The sequence below is a fragment of the Mchenga conophoros genome, linkage group LG17 (genome assembly GCF_057382185.1).
Source record: "Mchenga conophoros isolate Kocher_MC1m ecotype Shallow Benthic linkage group LG17, M_conophoros_male_GT1.1, whole genome shotgun sequence".
Taxonomy (NCBI): domain Eukaryota; kingdom Metazoa; phylum Chordata; class Actinopteri; order Cichliformes; family Cichlidae; genus Mchenga; species Mchenga conophoros.
In genome coordinates this window covers 14,829,313-14,836,023 of record NC_140542.1, presented here as the reverse complement: position 1 = coordinate 14,836,023, position 6,711 = coordinate 14,829,313, and positions in this window count along the sequence as shown.

Below are 6,711 nucleotides of genomic sequence, written 5' to 3'. Positions count from 1 at the left end.
ATGTGCAGGTTTTCTCCAATCATTAAATCACTATTATTGCCATAATTTGTCCCAAATCATGAATCATCCCAATTTATTCCACAATTTAATCTGTGACTTTCCTTAAACAATGTCACTCCACCCATTTTATCACTATGAGTTCAATAGTTGCAGGCTAATGAGCCCATATTCAACTATTCCATAAACACTGCATCTCTTATTTGTTTTTCTCATGTCACTTGTCTGCTTCTGCTGAATCCTCTACATGCACTCTTAGAGAAAAAACAAACATTAGCAACACACATGGATCGTGTGGTGGGCAGACGTCGGCCATCCACATTCCAGAGGTGCCGTAAAAGGCCATAAAATTAAGCCTGCTGTAAAAAGAATAACACTGGTTTCAACACAGGAAATTTCTCACGTTATTCGCATCGTCAAAGTAATCTTCAACATTTTCCCAACAACACAGTGTAACAGCATCACCAACTCATAACCTGTAGTAGAGAAACAAACATCAACCCATTGTTCTGTTAGAAATCACATCATCAAATCACATGAAGAACTGTAATGCTGTAGAAAAGAGAATGTAAATGTTAGTGCTGCGCAGGTGTGTACACACTTTCTCACAGTAACTTCTGTGAGCAACACACCCCTGGTTGATTCCCAAACATAGAAAATGGCATTTAAAAGGTTAAACCATCACGCAACCTCAGATGTTGCTGTCATCTTTCTGCTCCTGTAAAAGGAAACACATAAATTCATCCACCCTTTTGTCCTGTCTAGGTGGAGGTTAACCTTGAGTCGTGGTCAAGTCTTGTCAGCTTTTACCAGTCAGTCAGTTTGTTTTTATTTCCATTCATTCATTCATCCATTCATTCATTCTTTCTTTGCTGATAGTGGAACCCATCGTCGCATTTAGTTTCCACTCTCAGCAAAATGACGTCATTTCAAAAAGAAAAAGAAGAACTTTAGATCGGATTACCTCGCTGAATCCTTTTTAGGCCGGGACTCTCATTTTCTAATTGTCCCAAATAAGTGGCTTTCTCCAGAGCCCATTTTAATGTGGAGAAACTCACTTACAACAATTTTCTCGACGACGTGTAGCACTTTTAATTCCCGACGTGCAGATCTGCTTAAAGAAAAGAAATTCACAAACAGAAATCAGTGCACTGTTCAAAAAATAAAAATAAAATGAAAAATGACAAATAAAACTGAAAAACAAAAGAAAAAGAAAAAATACAGAAGCCCGGTCTTAGGACTTGTCACAGAATATTCTTTCTCTTATAGGTGAGAAGACACCAAATCTAAAACTTGGTGCCATGGTAAAACCTTCCCCATACTTCAGAAACAAAAACAAAACAAAACAAAAACAAAAAATCTGCTAGTTTGACTCATTTAAACTCTGGCTGCAGGATTCTGTTCACCCCTGCTATCATGTTCCCCAAAATAATACTAATTCAGTCGTCTATGTATCAGTTCTCACCCCACTCAATAAACCAGACCAGATGATGGTAACAGTATTACCTACTTAAAATTGTGTTTGATCTTCATTACGTGTGTGTGTGTGTGTGTGTGTGTGTGTGTGTGTGTGTGTGTGTGTGTGTTAGTCGGGTTAATACATTTTCTGTTTTTATGTATCCTTTTATGTATCTCCCCCTTTTTTCTGAAACAAAACTCCGTTCACTCCAAATTTTGTTCCAGAAACATCTAACTGAAAAACTCTGCCATAGACAGGCACAGCTAAACCCCAAATGCTTGCAGGTTACCATAGGCAACCACACTGAGTGTTGTTAACCCCTTCTACAAATGCCCTATTTTAATGTGTAACACTTTGTGTATGATTTTTTGTTATCTCTGGTGCATATTATCTGCATGTGTGGTGTCACCTTTCCATTTTTTCTAACAGTACACTTGCATACCTCAGTGCTTGTCTTCCTCCCCCTTTTGTGGTGGTCTGGACACTGTGTCAATCCTCCATTTCCAGGCAGTCGCTTGTCTCCCCGGATGCTTTAACCTAATTTGATTCCCCACACTAAAACAGCCGCCTCAGTCCTCTTCTGCTCCTTTTCTTCTCTCCCACTTTGCAGTCCAGTGGCAGTCAGTTTTCTTCAGCTTTGTCCCGCGTATCTCTTTGTCCCACTGTCTCTTTCATTGCCATCTCACTCCAAACATGGCAAATGTCAAGCTCAGACAGTCTTCTCAAAAGTCCTTCACACACAGTGAGGTTGCAGCTTGCTGGAAACGCATCTCCATCCATCCAATCTAGATGGTGGATCTTCTCTTTCTGATGCCGTTTGCCCATAGTGCTGCTGGACCTCTCTGCTCAGAACTCTGGTATTGTCTCTTGGTCTTCTGTCCAGTGTTGATGTTCATGCTTGTGCTTCTGGAACTGCACTCGGTGTCTTCAGGGAGAGATTAGCTTCCTTGGAGCTTGCTTTTTCAGGATGAAGACGGGAAGCTGCAAAACAATTCAGCCAAAAATTCTGGCTGGGTGTTTCTATTTTTTTCTAATGATTTTAACCTATAATTTTCTTCCGACTGCTGCCCGTGGAGAATTGATTCAGGTCCGTTCCCCACCTGTAATCGACAGACTGAGAGACTTTCATTATTCGCTGTGACTGCATATGTTTTCATCACTCCTAAAGGCACACATCTCTATTCATTTTGTTTCTGAACTCTGACTTTAAACCTCAAAAATGAAATTTTTATTTGTTCTTAACTGCAAACACAAAAATCTTCTTGATGTTGTTGTTAATTATTTTCATCCACAACACTCCAAATTATGTTTTCGTTTTGTGTCCAGCAGGGGAAGAAGGTGACCTGTAGCATCACTGCTTCCCCCAGTTGGAGACAATTTCCCACTCACACTTCCACACTTTTTATTTTCTTTGTTTTCATCATTTTCTTTCTCTCTTTTTTTACCCCATTGTTTTACACCCACACATTAACCTGTTAACTCACTCCTCCAACCTCATCTTCCTTTCACCCCAACAACTCTCATACAGTCAGCAATCAAATTCTCCATTCATCCTTAAATACTTGGTCACCTTTAAATGTCACTGTTAATTTTATCAATTTATTTGTCATTACCTTAACACTAATCCACTGTTAATTTTTCTTTATTTATTTTCAGTTCACTTTCTCCTCTTTGATTACTAAGATTTCTTAACTATTATTATTTCACAGAAAATCAACTAATCTACTTTGTCTCCCTTTTTGTCATCAAGGAATTCACACACACACTCACAGGCTGGTCACTATCCCCCACCTTTTCTTTCTCTCTCACACACACACACATTTTACTCTTCGTTCGTTCCACCTGTGAACCCGCAGTCCCATTCAAACTTTCTGCGAGACACTTCTGCTGATTCAGGACAACGCCCTAATCAGCACACAGAGCGGGTGCTGTCCGCTCTTACACCTCAACCTAACTAGGACAATTAGGCTCACGATCTTCAGATCGCGCCACATTTGCCTCACAAACTATTCAAATTGCGCCACGGACTGGATACCGCAGTTTCTCTTCCCCATAAAAAATAAAACCAAATTAAACCCCCAATTGACTTCACAATTTGCAACAATTCGCGACACGGTCTCCTGCCGCAATTTCTGCATACCGCAAACACACACTTTTAGACACAAATTATTTTTGTTACTTTAATTGACTTCTGTGCTTCAGACGAGACGCCGACTCTAACGGCGCTTTCACACAACTACACAGTCTACACACACTGCAGTCAGTGGGACAAGCCAAGCAGTCGTTCTCTCACTAACAAAGCAACTTGCCCCCACTCTCATGCAGGTTATCAACCGTGACTAGGATCCAACATCTAGCTTTAGTTATTTAGGGCGCCCCCGGTGCCCAGGTCACCACCCCGGCAAATCCCAAGGACGCGTCCGACCAAGGGTGGAGTTGCCAAACTCGGAGCGCACACGGCCCTCAGCCGGCGACGAGGCCTTTCAGCCCCGCTTTCTAACTAATAGTAACACAAGTTCCCTGCTTTAATGCACGAGGACGGATCACACACTGCCACTTTTTTCCTAATAACTAAAGACGGATCACACACCGCCACAGATGAAACACCGATGCTATTAATTACTAACTAAGACGGATCACACACCGTTTCTTTAACATACTGAGTGAATTTACACTGCGATACGTTCAACTTAGCGAACAGATAATTTAGGCTTTAAACAATATGCACGGTTCGAAAATAAACAGGTCGTGCTTACCTTTTAATCATGTGAGCTAGCTCTCTGTTCGCCTCGTTTCACGATCTCAGCTCTGCCAATTCATCCTCTCTGGGCCTCGAGTGAATCCCGGGTTTCAGCACCAAAACTGTTGCGAAATCAGTTTTACCCCGGTTCTTTTATTCGTCGAAACTTCCAGAGACGGCACCGGAACTCAGTAGTCATTTCACAAAACCTTTATTTATCTTTATTCATCTTCATTTAAGCATGCACTTCTAGAAGGGAAGACGAGGCCGGTGTGTCCCTCTGCAAAAAATCTTCACTCCTTTGTCTGTGAAACACAGTTTTGTAGGGGCGACCCTATCATAAAACCCCCACGGTGTGCTGCAAACTCTGTGTCTGTGTCTATGTGCACGAGCACATGAATGCCTATGTGAGCGCGTTCCCGCATGTCTATGTGAGTGCTCGTGTGTGACTGTGTACGCATACCTGTGTGTATGTGTGAGTGCACATGAGTGAGTGTGCATGTGGATGTGTGTGCGTGACAGTTAAAACACTGTGGATTTAGGTGACTCCCTAGAGGTCATAAAACCCATCTCCCTTCCAGACCACAGTTATCCAGTTACAAATGTTGAGACCCCCACCCAAACATTCTCTGGGGAATTTCCACTCAGCATTAACTCCTCTCTGTTTTACTTTCACAGTTCAAGTGGGAGAGGGGTCTCCTACAATCTACTCCTAAGTTCACGACACAGTGAGGCCCTTATTATATTGAGGGCAGTGTCAGTGTCTCTACAATAGTTCTACATTCTATGTTAACACATTTCTAAACTCTAAAATAAGCTAAACATTCCTACAATAGATAGATAGATAGATAGATAGATAGATAGATAGATAGATAGATAGATAGATAGATAGATAGATAGATAGATAGATAGATAGATAGATAGATAGATAGATAGATAGATAGATAGTGACTCCCAAGGTAGATGAGTGGCTCCAGCAGATCCCAGGAACAACATCCGAGATCACTGTCAGGACTCTCAAGCTCCCAGGCCTGTGGTAGAGGACCTGAATTAGTGTGTCCTAATTTACATACATACATACATACATACATACATATATACATACATATATACATACATACATACATACATACATACATACATACATACATACATACTAAACCTTCTGGTAGTTCTGACTAGCTTTCCTCTTTTTGTTACCCACCTACTACACTTCTACAGTCTAAATGACATTTCTATCCTAGTAGTGTAAATCAGTGAATCGATGTCTAGTCTCATTCACTCTCGGCATACAGCTTTTATTCAATACTGGAATTTGAGGAATAATCGGACTGTTCAACCGTATCCGTTTCACATGGTTGTTCGGGTTTTTTCTAATTGTACTGTAATTAACTTTTACATTTAAGATATTAAGTGTGTGATAGATGGGGCGGAATGATGAATCTGAATACAGGCAGGAGGTAAAAAGGCTGAAAAGATGGTGCAGGGATACCAGTCTCAGTGTTTCATGAAGGGCAGAAACTCCCTTCCACCCCTACACATTGAGGAGCAGCTGAAAAGGTGTTCAGTTTTAATTATCTTGTTGAACATCCCTCTGAGGACCTGATCTGGAACAACAACCTTTTCTTTGTGGTTAACAAGGTGCACAGGCAAACTCTACTTTCTCAGGAAGTGAAGGAACACTGGACTTGGAAATTCAGTACTAAAACTATTTTACAGATGTGTGGTAGAGAGTTCCCTGTGCTCCTGCATCACTGGCATGGAATCTGCTCTATGGCAAAGAAGATGACTCTGCCAGCGGTTGTGAAAACTACACAGAGGATTGTAAGCAGCAGCCTCAACACCACCAAATTAATCTATACCAGCATATGTCAGAAATGTTCCCAGTTTAACAGTGAAACACAGAAGGATATAGGACAAGGGCTTTATTGTATCTTTATCATCAGCAGGGGCAGATCTACAGAAATTTCCTAAATTCTAAAGACCTACACCAAAATTTTGTAAACAATAAAGTTCTATACAACTATTTACCAAAAGATGCAAGCATCTTTTTGTTTTTTTGTACCTCTATTTAAAACTACTAAAACAAAAATTAGACAACAATCAGGTGTCACAGTAAGATGCCACACAAATTATTTGTGCCAGTGCAAAAAAATAGTTTGTCTGCCATAAGACAGAGGAGAACACCACAAGCTTAAACCCTGCAGGTCTGACAAGAGGAGGTGCAAACTTACTGTATTGCTCACTCTGTCAATGTTAACTGTAGCTAGGCTCAAAGTGTTAATATTAGCTTATTTTAATAAACAACACTGTCATATGCAAAACTTGGGTTCCACTAGGGATGGCAAGATATTAATTTTAGGTGGGCACATGCCACCCTTGCAGATTCACCATTGATCACTAGTAATATACAGAGAGAAATGCAGAAAATAAAAAGCACAAAGCAAAACAAATGAATAAATAAGAAATAGAAATTCTCCTTCTTGCTTCTATTTCCAAAGCATGCTTTGTTGTT